Source organism: Corythoichthys intestinalis, chromosome 19 (genome assembly GCF_030265065.1).
Source record: "Corythoichthys intestinalis isolate RoL2023-P3 chromosome 19, ASM3026506v1, whole genome shotgun sequence".
NCBI classification, from domain to species: domain Eukaryota; kingdom Metazoa; phylum Chordata; class Actinopteri; order Syngnathiformes; family Syngnathidae; genus Corythoichthys; species Corythoichthys intestinalis.
The window spans coordinates 24278087-24303702 of NC_080413.1; the positions used below are offsets into that span (position 1 = coordinate 24278087).

The 25616-nt window shown below is 39.0% G+C and overlaps 2 protein-coding genes across 7 annotated transcripts in view; one reads left to right on the top strand and one right to left on the bottom strand.

Annotated features, from left to right (window-relative positions):
- The window catches only part of LOC130907904 (cytospin-A-like), a 176822-nt gene that overhangs the window by 28223 nt on the left and 122983 nt on the right, over nt 1–25616 (bottom strand). The window lies entirely within an intron of this gene.
- Nucleotides 1–25616, top strand: part of dlgap2b (discs, large (Drosophila) homolog-associated protein 2b) — a 168630-nt gene that overhangs the window by 2464 nt on the left and 140550 nt on the right. Inside the window, exons 1-2 of one of the 6 annotated variants that reach the window (XM_057823424.1) lie at nt 10176–11115; nt 13345–13475. The exons of 4 other annotated variants lie outside the window; for them this stretch is intronic. The gene's annotated coding sequence lies outside the window, so the exon portion shown is untranslated. Of the gene's footprint in view, nt 1–10175; nt 11116–13344; nt 13476–25616 lie in introns of those variants that run through there. One more of the 6 variants, XM_057823423.1, reaches the window with a different exon arrangement.

Below are 25616 nucleotides of genomic sequence, written 5' to 3' on the forward strand. Positions count from 1 at the left end.
CTCATCAGCAGTGTTGTTAATAACGGCGTTACAATATAACGGCGTTACTAACGGCGTTATTTTTTTCAGTAGTGGGTAATCTAATTAATTACTTTTCTCATCTTGGCAACGCCGTTACCGTTACTGAGGACGGAAAGGCATGCGTTACTATGCGTTACTATATTGGTCGAACAGTCTGAGGGAGACGGACTCAACGAGACGACAGAGCAGAACAGGAGTAGGTAGGAGGCAAAGTTGTGACGCCGAGAAAACGCAATGCTAGGTAGCTCCAATAATACATGTTGTAGCAGATAGCCTACAAACTACGCCCACATGTTGTGGTAGATATGGTAGACATGGTAGATATCCCTTGTACTGTACATAGATATAACTAGATGCAAAATGACAGACATGGCACTAAATGAGTTAGTAGACAGCCGCCATCTTAAAGCAGTAGATTTTTTAGAATGGCTCTGTTGGAGAAAACCTTCCCAGCGAACCTAAGTAACTTTTCATCTAAAATACTTCTAAATCGGCAAAATCTTGACTTAAATCTATCTTTAAATGATGAAACAGTTTTAAAACGTACATATGTCGAAAGTAGAGAGAAGGGAACTAATGCAATAGTGGGAGCAATACTAACAACTTTTAACAGTTGGTTCAGGGTAAAGGGTAAATTAGGGTAAAGAATTGGGCTCGGGCCAATTGTACCAAAAACCTTCACAAAAAACTTCCCATCGTGTGGCCAATGTTTTTTTTTTTTTTTTTTTTTTTTTGAGAAAAAAAAAAAGTAATTATCACCAATTACTTTGCCAAGTAACTAATTACTCTTACATTCAGGTAATTGAGTTACTAACGCAATTACTTTTTGGGAGAAGTAATTTGTAACTATAATTAATTACTTTTTTTCAGTAAGATTAACAACACTGCTCATCAGTGATTGGGCACACACATGACTTAAATTGTTTGGTAAAAATTGGTTTCAATTGCTCTTTAAGTCTTCTTAGGCAGACGGTTCACTTACCCCCCCCCCCCCCCCCCCCGTCATTGTTTGCATGCTATCCTCATTAAAATATGAAAACCTATAAATTTTTGGGTGGCTTAGTTAAAGCAGACACTGTTTTTACATCTCTGCGATTTTGACAAAGATCAGATCACATTTGATGGTGAATTGATCTTATGCAGAAATGTGAAATTCTAAAAAGTTCAAATACTTTTTCATACCACTGTACATTCTCTCACCCACTCATATGATACTTGTGTGTAAGTGTACATACATACGCAGAAGTAAATAAAGTAAATATGTTTGTAGAACTCTTATTCTTATAACAAGATACTTACAACAAGATTAAAAAATAAGCAATGCCCTTAGGGCATGAAAGTTGAGCCGTGAAGTAGCGAGGGATTCCTGTATTGGAATTTAGGGATTATGTTGACAACATTTTATATAACAATATAAAGAATGTTTACTTTATTGACACATACTAAACCTATAAATAGCGAAATCAGACAAGTAGCTCGAGCATTTTTTCAAAGATGCATATTTTGTGTGTGTTTAGACGGTTTACCTGCCAAAGTGCAACATTGAATTATTACTCCTAATTAACCATACTCTTGATTTATCTTCATGTGTAGATTTATGTGTAATACCCTTGTCCTATTATAGGATCCCCAACCCAAGGCCCAGTGCATGATGGGAAAGTCTTAAACCCTGCGTGACCCACACAGGACACGCTAAATCGATGGCCCTGAACTCACTTTATCTTAATAGGGGTGATGGCTGCTTTAACATGCGGAGGGGCTTGAGCTACAAAAGGTGACGATTCCTGATTTGTTAAACTCAGCAGAGGTCACAAAGAGTTCAGAAGCATCAATATAAACAAGGCAAGGGAGTGACCCTGTGCTGGCTTTTTTTTTTGTTTTTTTCACCATCAAATGCTAATTTACCTCAGCATAAACCTCCAGTACAAGCCATGAGGCTAACACTGTAAAAACAGTCATCCATTATGTCCTAAAGAGGGGAAAACGATATTTAAGACTCTTATAACGATATTTGAGACTCTTAAGACAGAAAATAACATGTTTACTGGTGCAAACTGAACTGAACTGAACTGCATTGTTCGGTGAAAACGGGTTAACAAATTCTGGCTTTAATTCAGCCCAATTATTTGTATACGTGTAGTTTGTGCCCTGTTTTGTAATACAGTATCAGGCCCTTAAAAATGGACATTTAATCTTTTTGGTAGACACAACATTTGAAAGGATCTGATAAAAGAAAATATTTAGGTAAAGTATTAACCTACAATAGCAACTACATCTGAGGGAATTTTCTTTGTATATAGTACTGTATATGTTGTTGATTGGAAGTGGGTAAGTGATAAATTCTCGTCGTGTTTCTTAGGATCTGTATGAATCCCTTCTGTTACATTTTGCATATATTAGAATTCTTTTTAGGTCACAAATGACCATGTTATTGTCATTTAAATTCATTTCATTTTTGGAAGATGAGGTGACAGTGGACTTTGGTCTTGGCATCAGATATGAGAATTTATTATGTGATTTCTATGGCTCTGTCAGCAAAAACCTTCCTCAGTTATTTTCTCAATATTGAAGCTAGGTGTCAAGTTATGAATTATGAGCTTGTGGGTTGTAAGAAATATTTTGAGAATATTAGCATTATTTGTTAGAATTCAGACTAAAAAAATGGTCAAATAGTTTGAACACTGTGAAAGACCACTAGATGGAAGTGTTTTCTTGAATATAATAATATAGTGAGGGCTCATTTTCTACAGCTGTTAAGGCAGACACTTAAACAATAACAAGTTGAACCTTCAACATTATTTTAGTAAAGTGCAACACAACAACAAACGAGTTAATGGTGATGAAACGCAGTAATGGAGAAAGTTGCAGGAACCATATTGTAGCACTCAGGTTTGTGAGTGATTTATACCAATCAGTGTAATGTCTTTAACTGCATACAGTACTGTAATATATTAAAATTATACTTTATATTTCTGTACTTTACACAGTATTTTTTCCCATTTTCCCTCTCCCCTCCTTTGTTCCCAGCTCACCTGTCTCCTTTATTCTTCAATTCTTGTTGCTTTTTTTTTTTACTTCCCTGATCACTCCCATCTATCAATTATTATTCATATCGTAACCTTTCTGTCATAGTTTTGTGAAAAGTCTGAAAGGGCCCAAATATGATATCTTGGGGAGGAGGTAGTAATAAAAAGTTGGATACGCTGCATGTGCCGTCACTCATGCAAAAACAAGATCTGCCAAGTATGTAAATCAAAGCCAGACATCATTGAGAGTAACAGGGGCTTCACTAGGTTTTAAGAACAGGTGGGGGTGTTGCCCCCATGAGATGCACAGGATGTAAGTGAACATAGTGTATAAGCACAAAACTTCACAAACAGCTAAAAAAGATTGATCATATATTCATTGTTATTATTATTGTTGTTGTTGTTTTAGTCTTTTTTTTTGTACAGTAGAACAACGGGTGAAAATGGCTACAATTGCAAGTTACTTGGTCGATGGAAGTATCAAAGAATGCGGTGTGTTTTTAAGGGTGGCAAATCGGTCTATCACACTGCTCTGACTCCTTCAGGTCAATAAAGGTGGTGGAGTTATTTTTATTAGTGTATTATTATGACTATCTCCTGATGATAATCATACGCGAATGAGCTCAGCTCCTGTACTCATCTATGCGTAAAGTGAAAAACCCAGCTGATACTCCAGAAGGAAGTCTCCCCAAAGATAGTGGTAAAAAGAGTGCAGACTTAACTCCATAAACAACCAGGACCTTGACAATGCATTTCAGCCTAACTAAAAACGTTGGGCCTCCGTTATTGCCAACAAAGGGTACATAACAAAGTATTGAGATGAACTTTTGCTACTGACCAAATACTTATTTTCCACCATGATTTGCAAATAAATTCTTTAAAAACCAAACAATGTGATATTCTGTTTTTTCCCCCCACATTCTGTCTCTCATGGTTGAGGTTTACCCATGTTGACAATTACAGGCCTCTCTAATATTTTCAAGTGGGAGAACTTGCACAATTAGTGGTTGACTAAACACATATTTGCCCCACTGTAGGACAATTTTGAAATTTGGCCAAATTGGGGGTCTCAGAGCGGAACTTCAAATCAACTGAGTGTTTTCCGCCATATATATATATATATATATATATATATATATATACACACATATATATTTCAATAAAACAACGACAAATTATTTAGGGGGCTTAGGCCTAACGACTCCACTGGAGGGTAAAGGAGCTCTGTCATCGGTTCCTCTGCTGAGGCTTGACAGGTTTACCTGTATGTAAATCAAAAGTAAATCCAGTTGGAAGGAAGGATGGACGAACTGCCAGCCTTTTTTTCAAACGAGAATGCAATCGACTGACACCATCTTTGAACTCAACCAGTTGCTCACAATGTATTGGTCACCCCTGGTTTAGGGCGTGCAGTGTAATGTAATCTCCAATCTGAACTGTACACATAAGAACAAACCCTTGGAGAATGCGAGAAGGAAGCCTGGACAACTGAAAAAAGTACACCTTGAAGTGCCCTCATTAGCATTTAAGTTCATCACTCATTGACATTCTCAAAAGAAAATGCTGCTCACGTCACAACATTCAGCAAATGGGCATTTTTGGGGGATGTTCATTTCATTTATAATGTAGGATTAATTCCCATTTCGATCTGTTGGCTTTGTGTTGTCCTTGTTTCTTCCACCAGCTGTCGTTTACATGACGTTTTCTTTCCATCAAAAGCAGTTGCATTTCTCTCGGGCACCACCTGCATTCAATCAGAATGCCAATGAGCTGGACTCATGGCCAAAAATCAATCAAAAAAGATATTCGTTCCATTTTAACATTGTCTCTTGACCCCAAAGCTCTTCTGTGCTGCAGAGCACAAAGGAGGCTGATAAAGTAAGGGGAAATATGAGAGTGGGTGGAATTTAAAGTCATAGTTTGGAAAATGATCGGTCATGTCGAAGGCATCACAATGACTAGATGAAAACTACACTGAGTATAGCATGTAACTCTAACTTTGAAAACGTGTGGACTGAATCGGAAACTAAATTCAGCGCAAGCTAAGAACTTGTTTATTGCCAATATTTTTGAAAATATTTTTTTCAATGTTATATTTGATTTTTTTTCTTTCACTATTAATCTATTCAATTGGTATATAGATGTGTGTGTTTGAGAAGCTTGATTGTATGTATATACTTTTGATGGGTCAAGTACTTAACCTCACAGAGATATCCTCCAAACCCTTTTTGTGTTCAGTGGTATATACAGTATGCAGTGTATACAGTATAGAGTGTGCGTATATATATATATATATATATATATATATATATACACAGTGCCCTCCATAATTATTGGCACCCCTGAAAAAGATGTGTTTTTTAGCTTCTAATATATATATTTTTTATTCTAATAATATGGGACCTTAATGGAATAAAAGAGAAACATCCAACCTTCAATTCAAGTACATTTATTCAGTGGGGAAAAAATCCCACATAAAGAAAAAGTTATTTGACATCAAATAATGTGTGTCACAATTATTAGCATCCCTGGTGTTAATACTTTGTACAACCCCCTTTTGCCAACAAAACAAGGTCTGGGGACTGAGATGGCCATGGGAGGAGCTTGATTTTGTGTCTGGTGAACCATTTCTGTGTAGATTTGGCCATATGTTTAGGGTCATTGTCTTGCTGAAAGACCCAGTGACGACCCATCTTCAGCTTTCGGGCAGAGGGCAACAGATTTTGATTTAAAATGTCCTGGTATTTCAAAGCATTCATGATGCCATGCACCCTAACAAGGTTCCCAGGGCCTTTGGAAGTGAAACAGCCCCACAGCATCACTGACCCACCCCCATACTTCACAGTGGGTATGAGGTGCTTTTCAGCATGCGTATCTTTCGTGGCACGCCAGACCCACTTAGAGTTTTTGGTGCCAAAAAGCTCAATCTTGGTCTCATCTGACCAAAGCACACGGGCCCAGGCTTCAACTGGATTTCCGGGAACAAATGTGATTGGCGACGACCTATGTCATATGTCATTATTGAGGCCAAGCGCACATAGATATACAAAACAAGATTTACCGCTAACAGCCCAATCAATGCATTTCTATGACGACATCCTATCCTGTAGTTGTATATCTAGAGTAGACAGGGATATTGATGTGTTAAGCGGCAAAGGCCAAAGTCAATTGGCCAGAATGCAGTAGTTAATAAATTATTTATTATTTCTGCGCGGCCCGGTACCAAATGCGCCACGGACCGGTACCGGTCGTTGGGGACCCCTGGCATAGAACACTTGTGGAGAGATCTGAAAATGGCAGTTTGGAAAAGGCACCCTTCAAATCTCAGAGACCTGGAGCAGTTGGCCAAAGAAGAATGGTCTAAAATTCCAGCAGAGCATTGTAAGAAACTCATTAGCCACGTTTACATGCTGACTTTTATTCATACCGATTCAAATCATTCCGAATTGAAATTTCACATCAGCTGTTTACATGTCACTTCATCAATTCCGATCCAGTGTTTACATGTGACTGCCTTTATTCCGAAAGGACGTTTGACAACTGCCGTCTGACATGCGCAGATTAATCAAAACAAAGCGTCACGTTGCAATATATGGAGATCGATCATCAGATCTGCTGCTGTTTTAACTTTTCGAGTGGAAACAAAACTTCAGAATGATACGCCGTTCATTTAAAAAGTTGTGTGGGTGCGCTGTGCGTGTGCTTGGAAGCCATGTTGCAAGTGATGTTACTTACATCACCGAGTGACGTCACCATGTCAGTACGGAGCATGCGCAGAAAGAACGCAACCAAACACCATTCCGCTTCCCTGTTTACATGATATAATTTTACTTCTAATCGGTTTGGGAAAAGGAATATTCCACCCCTGTGAATCGGAATGAAATTCCATTCGGTTTGGGCCTGTTCATTCCGAATGAGGTGTTTATATGGAACACATTTATTCGGTTTGAACAAATATTCCGATTGTAATTGGAATATTTGGCTTCATGTAAACGTGGCAATAGATTGATACCGGAAGCGGTTGTTCGCAGTTGTTTTGTCTAAAGGCTGTGCTACCAAGTATTCGGCTGAGGGTGCCAATACTTTTGTCCGGCCCATTTTTGGTGTTTTGTGTAAAATAATAATGATTTAATTTTTTTTGGTTTTTTTAATTCTCTTTTGTTTTTTCATTGCAAGCAAAATAAATGAAGCTATCAATATCAAAGCATTTGTAATTGCAATCATTTTCTGGGAGAAATTGAGCATTATCTGACAAAATTGCAGGGGTGCCAATACTTTTGGCCAGCAGTGTCTCTTTCGTCATGAATTCCCATTATCTTCTATCATTATGGTTCATGCAGCGGTCACCGTTGAGCTGAGGTGAATCAGCACCCTGAAAAAAATCACCTTATTTGGTATGCACTGGTATTCGGCTGATGGCGTTCACAGTAACGTGACCAAATGAATCACACTATCAGTGCAATCGTACTACTTGGTTTCAGAACCATGTTTTAGAAACTGCGTGTTTGGTTCTGCCCAGGGGTGAAAGTGGCTAGAATTTTTTGCCAGAACTCCTCGACGTGAAGGTCGCCACGGAGCCAGAATTTTTTTTTTTCCCTTTCTTTTTTGGGGGGGGGGGGGGGGGGGGGGGATTGTCAAACCTCTTAAACTACTAAAATGCAAAGAAAACTGTTTTAGCACAGTTATTTCTATAACACATACAAAAACTGATTTTCATTCAAAATTGTATTTTTTCAATGATTTGCAAAATAAAAGCAATGACCCCAACCTCCATCTCCTAATTTTTATTTTCCCTCATTTCCTCACATACTAAATGCCAAATCTCAATTTTAACTACTTAAGAACATAGGATATATATTAAAATAGAAGTTAATATAAACATTCTTTTTTTTTTTTTGTAATAATAAAGATATAAGTAACATACATTCAGAAAAATAAGGATAAATGACTTATATTATGCAGGGTGAAATGGAATATATTTTGAAGATCGCGCAAACATTGACTTTTTTAAATCATAAGGTAATGAATAAGTACCCTAACATAAATGAACAAATATAAGTCCAAAGTGCACAATGTCAGCTAAGATGTTCTGAACCTCCCCATCAGTGTAAACAAAACTAAATATGACAAATAAGCCTCCTCAACTCTTTCGTTGCTCTTAAAGATTTGATCCATTTTATGTTGTATTGCCTTTTTTTTGTCGCATCAATTCAACAAGCTTTTTCATTTTTGCTGTTCCAGAAAACATGCACATTTGAACCAATCAGAGCTAACCACTTCTGCTGATCACATGTCAGTATGTCCAGGCGTTTTGCTTTGCTGCGTGCATTCGCACATTGACGTAACTCATCATCGTCAGACTCAAGCCTGAGTTATACTCCCGCGTTGCGGTGACGGCGCAGCGACTATGGCGTCATTCGACATTCGATAGTTCTGCGGTGAAGGAACGCGTTGCTCTGTAATTCACCGCCAAGCCACTAGAGGGGTGTGGCGTTATGTTTGTACGGTTTTGGGGCATGCTTATTGACTTCCGCAAGTCTAGTTTAACGGAGAAAAAAAATAAACAATGCAAGATGGAACTCTTGAAAGTAAATCTTCTGCTCATCAACAATGAATAAATGTTGAACATACAAATGTTGAGGGGCAGGCGACGCAGAAGACGGTTTCGAGGCAGTCTGGCCGACTTTTGATGCCGCACAGAGAGTTCTAGACTCGGGTGGAGAGAACTAGCTGTGGCGGCTAGCTCCAAACTGGCGTCGAGCACTGCGTCCAAGGTCTGCAAAAGCCCTCCAGCCCGATTTGTTTGCCGTGTCCTACAACCAGCCAGTGGGAAGCCATAGCAGATTTCTGGCGTCTATGGAACTTCCCAAACTGTGTCGGGAGCCTTGATTTTAACGTTATCATAAAAAGCACCGAGGCACTCTCAACCAGTGATGATGTATCGTGTGTGAACTGTCTGTTATTGAAAATTAAAGATCAAAACAATTCTTTTGACACCAAATCTGTGCTTTATTCTTCACATACTTCAAGTGTGACACGTAAATAAGTCACAGACTCACAGCAAACATATGTACACAATAAATGATGAAGTGCACCAACCAAAAATACGACAAAGTGATAAAAAGTTGGCAGTTTTTGGCCGACTGGGTCTCTACTTCGTGTGGCCACTCGATTCCAAACACACACGTCTCGGTGGTTCTTCCATTTTTTTTTTTTTTTTCAATCGCCGACCTTGCCATTTGGCAATCATAATAATGTCTTGACGAGACTTGCTCTTCGATGATACTCCCGTCGGCTTGGTCCATTTTTGCGTGTAGAAAAATAATGTTTGATTCTATTCTACAATGGCGGTGATTTCGCGCTGAACCAGAAACAACAGTCTGAGCGGACCAATCACAGTCCGTTTTCGCCACGTCATACGCACCTACGTGACGTGAAGGTTAGAAAATTCGAGAGGAGCGCGTCAGGGTACGGCGCAAGGTCGTAACTCGGGTCTTCCTTGACGGCGCAGGTCTGACGCGGAAGTATAACTCGGCCTTCAGATAACTGCTGCAGCTGGGGAAACCTCCATGCCATCCATGGAATAAAATCAATAATAAATATTGGTGTAAACTGATTATGCTACACAAGCACTTTATTATGCTTGTTGTTAACACTTATGTAAATCTGATTTTGGTAGATTGGTTTCTTCCTGGAGCTGAAATGCATGTGTGGCAGCTTAGCATTTAAAAACATAAAAAAAAATAATTTTTTTTTACATAGCATTTTGACAGTTGCTGTCATATTTTCAGAATCAAAGCACTGTGTACCAGAACAGCATTCCGGCCCTGAATCTTATACTGGAAGAGCATTCCAGCCCTGAATCTTATACCGGAACTGCGTTCTGGCCCTGAATCTTATACCGGAACTGCGTTCCTGACCGTTCTGGCCCACTTTCACCCCTGGTTCTGCCTTCGGAAAAGGTATTCTGGAAATGTATCAGGGCTTTTTGAACATTGCTGCTAACTAGCGCATAAGTACATTTTTGGAGCCGTAGTAGGACATTAACAGAAATACTTATTCATCATTGAGTAACTGCATACTACTGTGTACTTGTGTGCACACAGCCTGTGTTTCAGTTCCCACTCAGCAAATGGTGTGAATATGAGTGTGAGAAGTTCTCTCTGATTTTGCCATCATTACTGAGGCCTAGTCCAGGGTGTAGTTTGACTTTGGCTCCAAGGCAGCACGGATAAGCATTCTGGACCCTGAACTTGATAAATGGCATAGAAAAGGAAGGGATTGATTCCTCTGCAATAAAAAGCATGTTATTTGGACAAGACCTGTGTACAATCTTGGTGACATCAGCAAGTTTCCCTCTAGACCAAGAAACAACTTTCATTTCCTTTTGTTTGTTGTGACGTCAACTGAGTGAGCGTGATGATATGCGATGTTGGCTGAGGCTTGATGAAGCTTGACGTTTTATGACACGCACGAGTCATTACAGGGACACACAAGCGAGAACATCACCTGTGACTCATCACCAAGTGTGAACAAACCACCGCCGCCTCTGCACTGACATGGGATACAAGTGATACAAAGGCTTAAATGCAGACTTTAGGGGGCACGGCGACAGAGGGGCGTAAGCATGCATGCTGATGGGGGCAGAGCTGCAGAATCCTGAATCCAGCACGATGGAGAATCCGCGTCCTTGTTTTGCGGTGATGTGTGGAAGCCTGTGAAGCAAGCAGCTCACACTGCTGCAGTGGAGGAGTAAATGCGGAGCCCAACGGTGCTCCAGGTGATCCACAGCAGCACAGTCCGGCACACTGCTGTCTCCTCTTGCCTACCCTCTCCTCCTCCTCCTTCTCCTCTTCCCCCTCCTCTTCCTCCACTTCCTCCGTCTACGCTCCATTCCTCTGAGGGCTTTGGAAAAAAAAGGAACAGAAAAGAAGAGAAGAAACATTGCTTTCCCATCTCTGTTCTCTGATGTGAAACACCTTCTCAGCTGGCCTCAGCTTCCCAGTCACCGTGTGATGACACACAGCATATGTGATCCAATGTCTCCGCAACATAGTCTCGCTTCACGGTAAGATCACTCCTTCTCAAATCCAGTTTTTCTGTTTTGCAATTCCGGTCAAGATTTTTTGTTAAACTGTTGCAGCACTGTGTGTGAATTGAACAGGTAGATGAGAAGTTGCAGATAGGGTTATTTATGCATGTACTGATGTAGCCTTCTGCTTTGGTGAAGAGGCTCCTCTTCTCATTCATAATGTGCAGGTGTGCGTCCATATGTTGCCAGTGTGTGTAACAGAACGCAATAGGGTGGGAGGGATAACCCTTCAACCAGGCTTCTCCACGGGTAACAGGGGGATTTTTAACTCACCTATGTGGCCAACTGGCTGAAGAAGCAACATGTTTTCATCCAAACGAGCATAGTCTAATTGAATGAAATTCAATCATTATGTAATAATTATTGATTTAATGATTGCGTTTGACACTCAGCAGAGGCGAATAAACTGTAATCTCATTAATTCTGACTTGTTTTTCCATTAAGAATTTATGATATGGAATGAGGTGAGATGGGACTTGGGAAAACTGAACATGATGAAGAGGGTTAGGTCGGGGAACATACCGCACGTCGCTTCACAAGTCCGATTTTGGGAAAACTGCTGGTCAGCTGGCGTTAACTCTATCTGCTCAAACCCTGCTGTGACCTCATGAAGGGTTCACCACTTATCCGTGTTTTGAAATAGATGGATAATAAACTGGGTGCTGCAGTGATATGAAAATCCAGCCTCCTGCTGTTTGAGAGGGCTTCAGGCGTTTTGGATTTCTGTGAGTGGGTGTCTTAGCTAAAACACTTGTGCTATAATTATGCGTAAACTGGCCTCAAAAAAGAAGATACTTTGCTTGTGTGCTGAAGCCACCATAAATTGTCTAGAAATGCATTTATGTTCCAATAGATGTGACAAAATATTGACAAGGTGATGCATTATACAAATTATCTCTTATGTGACCAGATCAGTACATGACAGGCAAATGTCGATATTTTAATTTGATAAATGGATACTCAAACAGAGCAAATAGCAAACGATTAGCGACACATTTGCACTTTTTCTTCATTGATAAACATTGTGACGTATTGCTATATTGTGATCAAATCACATTATCTGGCAGACATGTTACCTACAAGTTAAAACACTAATACTGTACTGGATGTCCATGTATGTATATATAGTTTAAAAAAAAGACATTTAGCACCTATTGTTATACAGTGGTATGAAAAAGTATCTGAACCTTTTGGAATTTTTCACATTTCTGCATAAATTCACCATCAAATGTGATCTGACATTTGTCAAAATCACACAGATGAAGAAACTGATTTAAATAAAACCACCCATTTATAGGTTTTCATATTTTAATGAGAATAGTATGCAGACAATGATAGAAGGAGGGAAAAATAAGTAAGTGAACCATCACATTTAATATTTTGTGCCCCCTCCCTTGCCAGCAATAACTCCAACCAGATGCGTCCTGTAGCTGCAGATCAGTCTGGCACATCGATCAGGACTAATCTTGGCCCAAACTGCTGTAGTTCAGTCAGATTCCTGGAATGTCTGGCATTAATTGCTGTCTTTAAGTCATGCCACAGCATCTCAATGGGGTTCAAGTCTGGCCACTCCAGAAAGTGTATTTGATGATCCAAAACACAGAAGTAAATCAACTTCAGAATGTTTTCAAAAGAACAAGATACACGTTCTGGAGTGACCAAGTCAAAGTCCGGACTTGAACCCCATTGAGATGCTGTGACAAGACCTAAAGACAGCGATTCATTCCAGACATCCCAGGAATCTGACTGAACTACAGCAGTTTTGTAAGGAAGAACGGGCCAAGATTAGTCCCGATCGATGTGCCAGACTGATCTGCAGCTACAGGAAGCGCCTGGTTTGAAGTTATTACTGCCAAAGGTGGGACCACCAAATATTAAATGCGATGGTTCACTTACTTATTTTTCCCCCTTCTGTCATTGTTTGCATGCTATCCTCATTAAAAGATGAAAACCTATAAAGGTTTGGGCGGTTTTAGTTGAAGCAGACAGTTTTTACATCTGTGTGATTTTGACAAAGATCAGATCACATTTGATGGTGATTTTATGCAGAAATGTGAGAAATTCCAAAAGGTTCAGATTCTTTTTCATACGACTGTATAAAAGACAAAGTGGCTAAAATGTATGGCTGAGGTGGTTATCACACAGAGGATTTCAAAGGTGAAGTATCAGCTCCTTAGCAGTTTTTTCACCTCTCTAATCCTCCAGAGGCAACACAATCCTCCCCTCACGCTTCATTCAAATGGCTCCTACAAAATCTTGCAGGTTTTCCTCAAGCGGACACTAGAGGCTAAACGGGGCTACTACCGCACGTTCCAATGCCGATAAGAATACAGCAAGTAAGCAGAAAGGCACACAGTTGGGCAAATACCTCGATGCCACTGTGCTGTAGCACTGGAGAATGATCCCATTTAACTTGTGTTGTTTTTCCCTTGTTTTTTTATTACGTATCATGTGTCTTTGCCTGACTTTGACAGAATATACATAATTATCAAAATTTGTGTATCTCCGCTACAGTGTTATGAAAAAGTATCCGAACCTTTTGGAATTTCTCACATTTCTGCATAAAATCTCGATCAAATATGATCTGATCTTAATCAAAAATCACACAGATGAAAAAACAGTGTCTGCTTTAACTAAAAGCACCCAAACATTTATAGGTTTTCATATTTTAATGAGGTTGGTATGCAAACAATGACAGAAGGGGGGAAAATAAGTAAGTGAATCACCACATTTAATATTTTGTGCCCCTCCTTTGGCAGCAATAACTTCAACCAGACGCTTCCTGAAGCTTCAGATCAGTCTGGCACATCGAGCAGGACTAATCTTGGCCCCTTCTTCTCTACAAAACTGCTGTAGTTTAGTCAGATTCCTGGGATGCCGAGCATGAATCGCTGTCTTTAGGTCATGCCACAGCATCTCAATGGGGTTCAAGTCTGGACTTGTACTTGGACGTGTATTTTGTTCTTCTGAAAATATTCTTAAGTTGATTTACTTCTGTGTTTTGGATCATTGTCTGGTTGCAGCATCCATCCTCTTTTTAGCTTCAACTGTCTGACAGACGGACGCGGGTTTTCCTGTAAAACATCCTGATAAACTTATGAATTCATTCTTCCATTAATGATTGCAAGTTGTCCAGGCCCTGAGGCAGGAAAACAGCCTCAAATCATTATGCTCCGTCCACCATGCTTCATGGTGGGGATGAGATGTTAATGTTGGTGAGCTATTCCGTTTTTCCCCCACACATGATGTTGTGTGTTGCTCCCAAACAATCCAACTTTGGTTTCATCAGTCCACAAAATATTTTGCCAAAACTTCTGTGGCGTGTCCAAGAGCCTTTTTGCGTCCATTAAATGAGCAACAATGTTTTTTTTAGACAGCAGTGGCTTCCTCTGTGGAGTCCTCCCATGAACACCATTCTTGGCCATAGTTTTACATATAGTTGATGTGTGTACAGAGATATTGGATTGTCTGAGTGATTTCTGTAAGTCTTTAGCAGACACTCTAGGGTTCTTTTTTTTTAACCTTTCTGAGTATTCTGCGCTGAAATCTTGGCGTCATCTTTGGTGGACGGCCACTCCTTGGGAGAGAAGAAACAGTGCCAAACTCTCTCCATTTGTAGACAACTTCTCTGACTGTCGATTGATGAACATACTGACTTTTAGAGATGGGTTTTGTATCCTTTCCCAGCTTTATACAAATCTACAATCCATGATCGCAGGTCTTCAGACAGCTCTTTTGACCGAGCCATGATGCAAACCAGACAATGCTTCTCATCAAGACATTTCTTACCAGGTGTGTATTTTACAGTGTGCAGGGCAGCTTTAAACCACTCATCAGTGATTGGGCACACAACTGACTTAAAATGTTTGGTAAAAATGGGTTTCAATTGCTCTTTAACTCTCTTTAGGCAGGAATCTGATTGAACTACAGCAGTTTTGTAGAGAAGAATGGGCCAAGATTAGTCCTGCTCGATGTGCCAGACTGATCTGCAGCTACAGGAAGCATCTGGTTGAAGTTATTGCTGCCAAAGGGGGGCACAAAATATTAAATGTGATGGTTCACTTACTTATTTCCCCCCTTCTGTCATTGTTTGCATGCTATCCTCATTAAAATATGAAAACCTATAAATGTTTGGGTGGTTTTATGTAAAGCAGACACTATTTTTACATCTGTGTGATTTTGACAAAGATCAGATCACATTTAATGGTGATTTTATGCAGAAATGTGAGAAGTCCCAAAAGGTTCAGATACTTTTTCATACAACTGTGCCTGTTGCCAGTCATGCAACATGATGTCATAGCACAAAACATCTTCAGTTAATTTGAGATTAATATGAGATGAGATCATAATTGTTAATATGAATATTGTAAATATGAAATGCAGTATGTGCCTCAACCCCATTAAGGTTGGGGAACACCTTAATACAGTACACACATCCAAAATGTTGAAATTTTTACATTACTGAAAAACAATGCCCATCTATATGTTTGTAGTTAATAGGATATGGGGTTGTCTCTTTGGACATTTATGATTAGACAGACGTCATGGTTGGTTGTGTTGGATAACTTTTTTTTTTTTTTTGGGGGGGGGGGGGGGGGGGGGGGGTTCCGGGGTTGTTCTGTATATTTGGGTTATTCTGTATTTTTGCAAAACTAATAAAAAGAAATTTGAAAGAAAGTTGATAGGATATGGTGACCGAAAATGTTAGGGCATAGACTTTACTATCAGTTGACGGGAAACTGGGTGTGGGCCCGCTTCGTAGGGGGCCTATTTTCCAAAACCTAAAATTAAAATATTTTCAAAACCAAAGCCGCTAGCGACCTACAACCAAAACAGGTACCTCCCTAATGCATACAGGGTATAGGAGTCTCCATGAGCTGCGGCATAAAATAATTAGAAGTCGTTCCCGAATAAAATCCCGATTATTTTTTATATAAGTATAACAAAACTTAAAATGGCTACTCAATTTTTCAAATTTTATGCTTGATGCACAAAAAATATCACCAAATGCAGAGATAATCACCTATATTTTCAGCATCAATAGCAATATTTAAAAAATATCATTTAATTTTTGTGCCAGAAATAGCGACTTTTTTTTTTTTTTTTTTTTTAATTTAGTGCACAGGTGTCAAACCGATTCCAGAAAGGGCCTAGTGGGTGCTGGATTTTGTTCCAACCGATAACGCGCAGAGAGTTTAACCAATGAACTTCATGCTGAAACAAGCAGTACCTGACAAAGTTTAACTGATTACACATGTAAAAGATCTAATTGGTGAAAAGGTGTCCTCTTCATTGGTTGGAAAGCAAACCTGCACCCACTAGGCCCTTTCTGGAATCGGTTTGACACCTGTGATTTAGTGCAATTCTGACAAAAGTTTTAAACAGCTAATAAATCTCTCAATTTTCACATCAGAAACTCAATATCTGAGGAAAGCATGCAGAATCATCTTAATTTTACTCAACAGAAGCAAATTTAGCATTTTTCTTTACACAATTTATTTAGGTTGAATTCCGATGTCACTATATCCTCAGCACGTCTTGCCGGCTATCTGGCCCTCGTCGTTTTTAGATTGAAATGTTACATTAAATAAAACACGTAAAAGCCGATTTTTTTTTTGTATGGACGCAGAATTACTTATTTTTTTTTTTTTTGCCAAAAAATGGGCAGTTGTCTTAAAATTACCTGATTTTTTGAATGTAAAGTTACACTATTGTGTATGGATAAAAAATCCAACATGGCGGCACAAAACAAAGAGCTTTTTAAGGTAAATATGTAAATACCAGAATTTCTATAGGTATGAATGTAAAACAGTCTAGATCAGTGGTTCTTAACCTGGGTTCGATCAAACCCCAGGGGTTGGGTGAGTAAGTCTAAGGGGTTCAGTGAGTAAGTCTAAGGGGTTCGGCGGAGGTAAAGAAATGCAGGGCCCTACTTTTGTACGCTGATTAAATGTAGGCAAATTGGCTTTTTATACCAGGTTATGGACTGGTTTGCCCCCAATTTACAGGCTTAATCCATTTCTTTTAACTGCTAGTCCTCGATCTGATGGATGGAGGAACTGATTTGCTCAGTGGAAGGTTGACTTGCACTTGGAATAAGGAAATACAACAGACCAATGGGCACCGAGGTCTCAAATTTTGACCTGTTTATAAAACATGCTGTCAAAATGAAAATAATTTTAAATCGGTGAATCCCCATGTGAAACGTGTGGGGTTCGGTGCCTTTGGCAAGGTTAAGAACCACTGATCTAGATTCTTGGTTAAAGAAAAAAAACAACGAGCAATTATTATTCATTTTATGTAAATATTTCAAGCTAAAATTACGCAAATTTTTTTCCATTCATTTAATTTTTTTCCATAACGTTTCAAAGTGCATGCATCGTGCTATTTTATAGAATAATTACCTTGAATCCTCCCCCAAATCACTCTTGAGACACTCCTGCCTGCTTGTATGCACTCGAACTTTCGTCCTGTTTGCACCTAAATCCGGCGTTAGAACGCAGCGTTTGTTTGAGTTTATCGCAGTGAAAGCTGCCACGACATGTATGTAGGTGCTGTCTCGTCAACTGATAGTAAAGTCTATGGTTAGGGGTAAGTACGAGCACACCATTTTTTTTTTTTGGTACAATGATTGATGGAATGCTTCTGTGAGCACCAGGAAGCAAAACCTAAGAAATACAAGAACATTTTAGAACACTGAATTTGTGTTGTTTTGTTTGTTTTTAGTTTGTTAAATTGCCACTTTTGTGTATACTCACGCTTTTGCCAGCTTGTTAGCAAGTGGGCACATTCATAGATTATGAAGCATGATGCAAGGACATGAATCTAGCATTTGTATTCTGGGGAAAGGGCTCCAAGGTTGACAGTTCCCCAGTGATTCAATAGCAAAAAGAAAAAAAATCTCTGTCACAAAGAGTTTAATGGGTTTCCTTTCTTGGAAATGATTCATCTAAAAGTGGGCAAGTCTTACATCTAGAATAGGGATGATGGACTATAATATCCTGCACGTTTCATCCGTCATACTATAGTATAGTAGAACATCTGTTGTTGTGTGTTCATTTTTAAGTTGACCTTTTATATGCATGTTTTCTCAAGCATAAATTACTATGGCAAACATCATATTAAAAATGTCAACCTGTTTAATGGCGTAACTGTACAATCCCAATCAGTGTTGTTTTTGGCAGCCATTTCAATTTTTGTTTTTGTGTTAGTCTTCTAAACAAAAATACTTATTTTAGGCATATTTTAGTCATTTCAAAACGTGTTCGTCTTCGTTTAGTTTTAGGCGAAAAACTCTCATACAAATTTCCTCTATTTTTTGTCGATGGTTACTCAAAATGTTTTCGACAGTAAAATTAATAAGTTTTAGTCCAAAAATAAAGGTTTCCAACAATTTCGAATAAAACATAGACGAGCACATACTGTAGCGTCTACAAGGAAAATGCCAACTTGGTGATGATAATACAGGAAAAGCAGTAGATCTGATCATTTTCAATTAAACCCACCTTGAAGCCAAGAACTGAGTGTAAAAAAAATGTCAGAACGTTTAACAATAGGACGTCTGGGATTTTGTTGTTGTTGCTATTCTTAGAGTCTAGCCAGAAGTTACAAGCAATCAGTATTTCCCAGTAATTGCTCATTTACAGAACAACACTGCCATTTCGCCAGCTGGCTCTCCTCTAGACTTACTAACCAGAAAACCCAAGTGGCTCTGCTTTAGAATGGCCAGTATTTTAAGAGGACGCTCGCCATTCTGAAGCTAATGCTACGCTAATGCTAGGAGTTACATTTAATGTCTGATTATCATTCAGCACAGACCTTTAAAGGCTAAAGCAGCAATATGTATTCTTTCTTGCCAAAATAGGAAAACAAATCCTATCGTGTTTCTAAACAAGCAAGATGGAGCGCAGCCTAAGTTTAGCTACATCCTAAACTCCAGTGAGGAGAGTGAGGGAGAGGCGCAGCACATCTCAAATAGGTGACACGACCCAAACACTGCTACGATGCAAGCTGACGTAATCCATGTACGATATGAAAATGTCATGCATTGTGAACATGTGACTGAAACTCATTGTCGTCTCATCAGATGAAAACTGGCATCTGTCTCGTTATGTTCTAGTCTGACAAAGCCACGTTTTTAGCTCGTCAACGTGACGTGGAGCATGTTAAGTGCCTATAGAAATCAGTTTTGTATGTTACCTTTCTCTCTGAATCAGCTTAATTGGATGAGTATGTTATGTAGTCAAGGGCGTAGGCTTACATAGGGACGGTAGGGACATAATACTGCCAACTTTTCAGGATGCTGAAATTGTCCCTACCAACTTTTAAGCAACCTTATTTGCATTATACAATGACTTCAGTTACATATTTCATTTAAATTGTCTTCCCATTTGTTATAAGGATAGAACTGACTCGACCATTATTAAGTGAACTACAGTACTTTCATTATGTTCAGACTTACATTGACCCCTTTTCAACTGCCGAATGCGCCAGTTCATTTTTTTTCAATTGCTGAATGCGCCAGTCCATTTCCCTCCCCCTCAAACGCACGTTTGATTCGCTGATGACTTGACATCCCCCCCACACACACGCAGTCACAGCCCGAAAGAAATACAAAATGCCGCTTCCTCCGCCCCCTTCGAAGACAAGGGATATTAGAAGTTTTTTTTCCGCCAGCAGCAGCCACTGCTAGTAATGTAAAAAGACGTCAATGTTGTGGAGGTGGGGAACACACCACTAATGTTGCTCCAACCTCCATCAGAATTTCTCGAACTCGAGGAGTTGTATTTCTTATGTATGTTAATATAATTTGTGTTCAAATATTGCAATTTAAATTAGCTAATAAAATCCAGACATTTATTATGGTTTTCAAGTTTTCAAAATGTTGCTTTAGTACCGTATTTTTCGGACTACAAGTCGAACCTGAGTATTAGTCGCACCAGCCATAAAATGCCCAACGAAAAAAAAAAAAAACATATATAAGTCGCACCGGAGTATAAGTCGCATTTTGGGGGGAAATTTACTTGATAAAATCCAACACATAGAACAGATATGTCATCTTGAAAGGCAATTTAAAATACAATAGAAAACAACATGCTGAATAAATGTACAGTGTACAGTGCATGAACAACGAAATGCGAATATACTGTCCTCACAGGACGCTACGGCTCGGTCCTGGCTATACAGCGAGGTAAACTCCCAAATGACGATGCTGGACGTCCGTATAATTTGCTGAATCAATTTTGTCCTCGATACCAAACAGGTTCGCATCAGCGTAAATAAATGATAATTAGGTGCTATTACAGGATTGACATAAACGGTTAGCATGCGTTCGCTAGCATTAGCACATCGTTCAAACAACCACACAACTGGCTCTAAGTGTCCAATCGCGGGTGGAAAACACACAACAACAACAGAAAAGATGATATACACAGGCATTGCCTGTGAAGAGATATTTTACAAGCATAAACAATGAACTTTGGTTCGCAGCCGAGTTTCTCTCTCGCTAACTCGCCCACTCACTTAGAGCTGCGTAGCTGTCTGTCTTCTTCTGGCGTGTGAGCGTTCTTCTTCACGTAAACAAGTGCGAGTGCGCCCCCACGTGGGCGTGAAAGCGCCACAAACTAAAAGCATGCATTTAAATATAAAAAACTCAATAATACAATTGAACACACATTGCCAAAGGCAGAACGCGAACGTGGCCATAGCTATTAAGTAGGGTTGTTCCGATCATGTTTTTTTGCTCCAGATCCGATCGTTTTAGTTTGAGTATCTGCCGATCCCGATATTTCCTGATCCGATTGCTTTTTTTTGCTCCCGATTCAATTCCAATCATTCCAGATAATGTTTCCCGATCATTTACATTTTGCATGATACAAATGCATGATGGGAAGTGGACCCATGACTGTGCGTAGTGCTACCAATTGATATATCTTCTCTACGTTGGGAAATAACATAAGGGGGTAAGAAAGAGATCAATTGCTCTCTTGCGTCCCCACATTGCTTCCCATAATATTTCTAATTGTAGAAAGAGAGATTGTAAGGCTTTAGCCTATTATAAATGATCCAAAGGCTGCCAAAATTCACTCTACTCATTTCACGCTGCCTTTTATCTCTCGAAATGGGTAAAACGGCGCCATTACAGATCGTGGGACGTGCAACGCATGCATTGATTGCGTTAAATATTTAACGTTATACATTTTTAAAAAATTACCGCCATTATTAGTACCTCAAGCTTAAACTAAAGACTGAGTGTAACATATTATGTCTGTAACATTAAATACATTTAGAAAACGATTTAAGGAAAAAAAATATATATATATTAAAAAAAGGCATGGCCGATATTTTTTTCCCGATTACGATACTTTGAAAATGACGTGATCGGACCCGATCGATCGGCATCAACTTCTCTACTATTAAGAGTTATTCAGATAAAAATAGCATAAAGAACATGCTAACATGTTTACCAAACCATCAGTGTCACTCCAAAACACCAAAATAACATGTGAAATGATATCACAATGTGTTAATAATTGCACACATAAGTCGCTCCTGAGTATAAGTCGCACCCCCAGCCAAAATATGAAAAATAAAACCCACGACTTATAGTCAGAAAAATACGGTAGTTTTTGAAAACCAAGGTTTTAATTGAACGGTGTATCACCTGAACCAATACACCTGAAAGTTAGTATAAGTCAATACAGATTTATTTTGCATTGATCATTTAGCCTGTCAATTAATTAGGTTCATATTGGTGAGAAATGTATCCCTGACCACTGTTCACCAAGTCTGTTCGGTTTTATAAATGTCCCATCCCCAGCAAGTGTACATGCAGGTTATGCTGTTATATCGTTCCTACCAATGTGGAGACCAAACCTATGCCCTTGTATGTAGTCTAGTCTTTCATGAATGCAGGCGGATTTATACAGTATTTGTGTTTAATCAAAATAAGATATTCACAAACATCTGTTTTTAAGTGGAAAATAATGATGAACATTTCTTCCTTTTTTTCTGACATGCTACAGCTCAAACCAGTAACTGAATCATATTCGATGATCCTCTCAGCAGTCTTAACCGTCTATCATAGTCAGAATTTGTTGTTCTTTGCAGCTACATCCTCTGCTCGACCTTTTTGAGGATGGAATCTATGTTGGGCTCCCACCTAAGGAGCTGATCCTAAGAGACTGTAATTCCCAGTCACGACAATTGATACAGGGTAGTTGAAATGCGTGTGGGCAGCTGTGACAAAGGATATTTCCTTAGTCCACAACCCTGTCTTTGCTCTTGTTTAGTACCGGAGTGTGTTTTCCTGTCAATACGCAGACTCATCATCTCATTAACGAACCCAATGATTGTCATTTCACATGCAGACTCCTGGAGTTGAGTCGTGTATTGAGAAACAGTTCTTTGCGTAACTAAAGTTTGACATTTACTCTACTTTCTCAAGGAAGATGGTATGAATCTTCAAAATCGATGGTACTGTCTTAGCCGATGTTTAATATGATTCATAGAAAACAAAAAAGCATATCCATGATTAAAGTATATATAACGAAGCTATTGGATACCTCTCTTCACCTTGTACAAGTGTAACAATGTTTTTCTGATGAGTTGGACTTTAATCATCAGAAACAGTCAGAAAATAACCAGAATCCTACTTTTTCTATTTAATCCTCGCTTGGGCTCTTTGGAACATGACCATGTTAGGTAGTGAGCAAGCCTTTGTGGGGGCGTACAAGTGAGTGGAAGGGTGAGTTTGAGAGTGTTTAGAGGAGTCCGCTTCACATTTGAAGCATAGCTCATGATCGATATGATTGGCTGTGTGCTGAGAACATGTATAAACATTCTCTATGCTTCTTTGACCCATGTATATAGTACTCTAAATATAAATTCGGCAAAAGAGAAGATACGACTCGAAAGTATCAGCCACTGCTGAGCGTCACCTGCAGCTCTCTGGCTCAACCTTGAATTTCTTACTGCACCATTTTATTTGTTGGCACAAGGCAGCTCCGTCATTGTCACTAAACATCTGCCAATAAAAGGGCTTTCCTGCATGACACCTCTGGTTGGAGCACACGGCCAACAGAGACAGACACACTGGCTCACTCACATACTTGTAGAATACAAATTTGTTGCACACAATATCAAATGTACAGAGCTAACAGTTTTTTTTTAAAGAGGTAAAGCATGTCATGGATGGACCAATGAAAGCAGGGAAAACCATTTTAATAATCTTAATGAAATAATTACATTTCATTAAAAACTTAAAGGGATCCACGAATAGAAAGACTTCTTGAAAGATTAAAGTTATTATGAGTTAAAATAATTTGATATTGAAACCCCAATATTCGTTTTTATACAATTTGTAAAATTAGTGTAACTAGTAGGTCGTCATTGTTGTTGACGTAGCAGGGCGGTGACGTCAGATGGTTACTAGAGTCTAGCGACATAAACATCTCATAAACATCTCATCTGTTCAACCTAACATTAATGAGCATGACAGCACTGTCGATATTTCACAAAATGAGCAGCAAGAGCAAAATGAACAGGAAAGACGGGATGAGACGAGATAATGAAAAAAATAAAATGGTGTTCTTCCAAAACGTTCTACAACAGAGAAACGTCATACGAGAGGCGAATTTGACACCCAAAGTACTACCGTGTACTTTCAGCTTGTTTTCTTTAGATGCATACAGACAGAATTATACTACACATATACAGTATACATTATATGGCGGAAAATACAGACTGAAAAAGCAGTTTCTGCTCTTGCACACTTCCTTAAAATATACAGCTGTATTTTAAGCCAAAAGAACGGTTGTGTTTGATAGAACAATATGTCTATATGCTGCCATAGCAGATTCATGGCGCACTAACTCCCCGAACTATTTTTAATTTGTCCGTTTTACCCTGGAAACCCCCGTTTACAGACGTCGTGCAACCGCTTTTTTCCAACCCAGCCATAAAAAGAAGGTAAGTAATTATATTTATTATTCAAAATGTCTGTCATTTTTAGCTTAGAATCATTAATTGATGTCTAATATTTCGTTAAAAAAAAAAAAAAAAAAAGACTTTAAAAAATTACTTGCATATTTTAAACTTTTAAACAAATTAAGTCACAATGAAAAAATTGGCGTCTGTAAAAAAGTCAGGGATATCTACCTCATAACCACCGCTAAATTGTATTTTTTGCGTTACTGTCACATTTTCCCCAATATTTTAGATGATAAATAATTGATCCAAACTAATTGAAAAAAAAAAAAAAGTTTAAAAGGGTAAATATATGAAAATTAAAATCTCATTACTCCTTGATGTCTGCGATTTCTGCATCGTGACCCTTGTTATACTACCATGTTTCACCCATAAAACCCCCCCAAAAATCCAGCTGTGGCCATTCACATCTGTGTCTTGACACTCGATGATACATGCTACATGGATTTTTTTGGATCGAAACAAGGTAAGTACGCGATAATATCTCGTTAAAATCATGGCGTCTTTATTTCTGCTCTCACCTCCAGTTAGGGTTTTGTTGTTTAAAAAATATATAAAAAAAAAAAAACGCCCTCCTGTTATAAAAATTTCTTCCCCCAGAAAATTGAGATTTTAAGCTTTCCAATGATGTATCACACATGCGTATTGGACAATTTTGAAATTTGGCCAAATTGGGGGTCTCAGAGCGAAACTTCAAGTCACCTGAGTGTTTTCCGCTATATATATACTAAAGATGCCTTAAGAAAATACTTAAACGTACTAATATCAAATAAGGGTGGTTTAAACACACTACGTTACTAATGTGGTCAACAGATCAACAATCTGCTTTAAAGCTACCTCAAGAAAACAACAATGCTTAAAAGTATGAGAGGGAAAAACATGCAAAAAGTTCAGGTTCTGCTGCACATCTAATTCGGAACTTCTCCTAATGTCATACAGCCACTAGGGGGTGAGCACATGCTAAAGCAGGGGTCGGGAACCTTTTTGGCCGAGAAAGCCAAAACACCCAACATATTTTAAAATGTTATTCTAGGAGAGCCATACAGAGTGTGTGTGTATACATATTATAAGGTCGCTGAGTTGTGATTCATAAAAATCTAGAGAAAACAACAACGAAAGCCTAACATCGTGGCTTGAGATGGTACAATCCTTGCTCAGTTGCGCACTCACCACTTGGAAACTAACAAATAGAAACATGGATTAGGGTTGTGCATATTTTGTGGAGGTGGAATCCATAACCAGGGGGACGTATGCATCACAGTGGCTGAGAAAGGTGGAGTCTCTCAGAGCAGCAGTTTCATGAGTCTCAGTCTCATGGAAGTGGCAACAATTTGACAGGCAAAAAAGTCATAAAAGTGAGACCAATCGTCCGCCTGTGTGACTTGGGGTAATACACAGTGCACTTTCATGAATTTTTCCCTATGCATTTTTATTGACAATACTATGCATTGTAGCCATGCTGCTGGCTGAGCGGAGATGTAACATGCGAG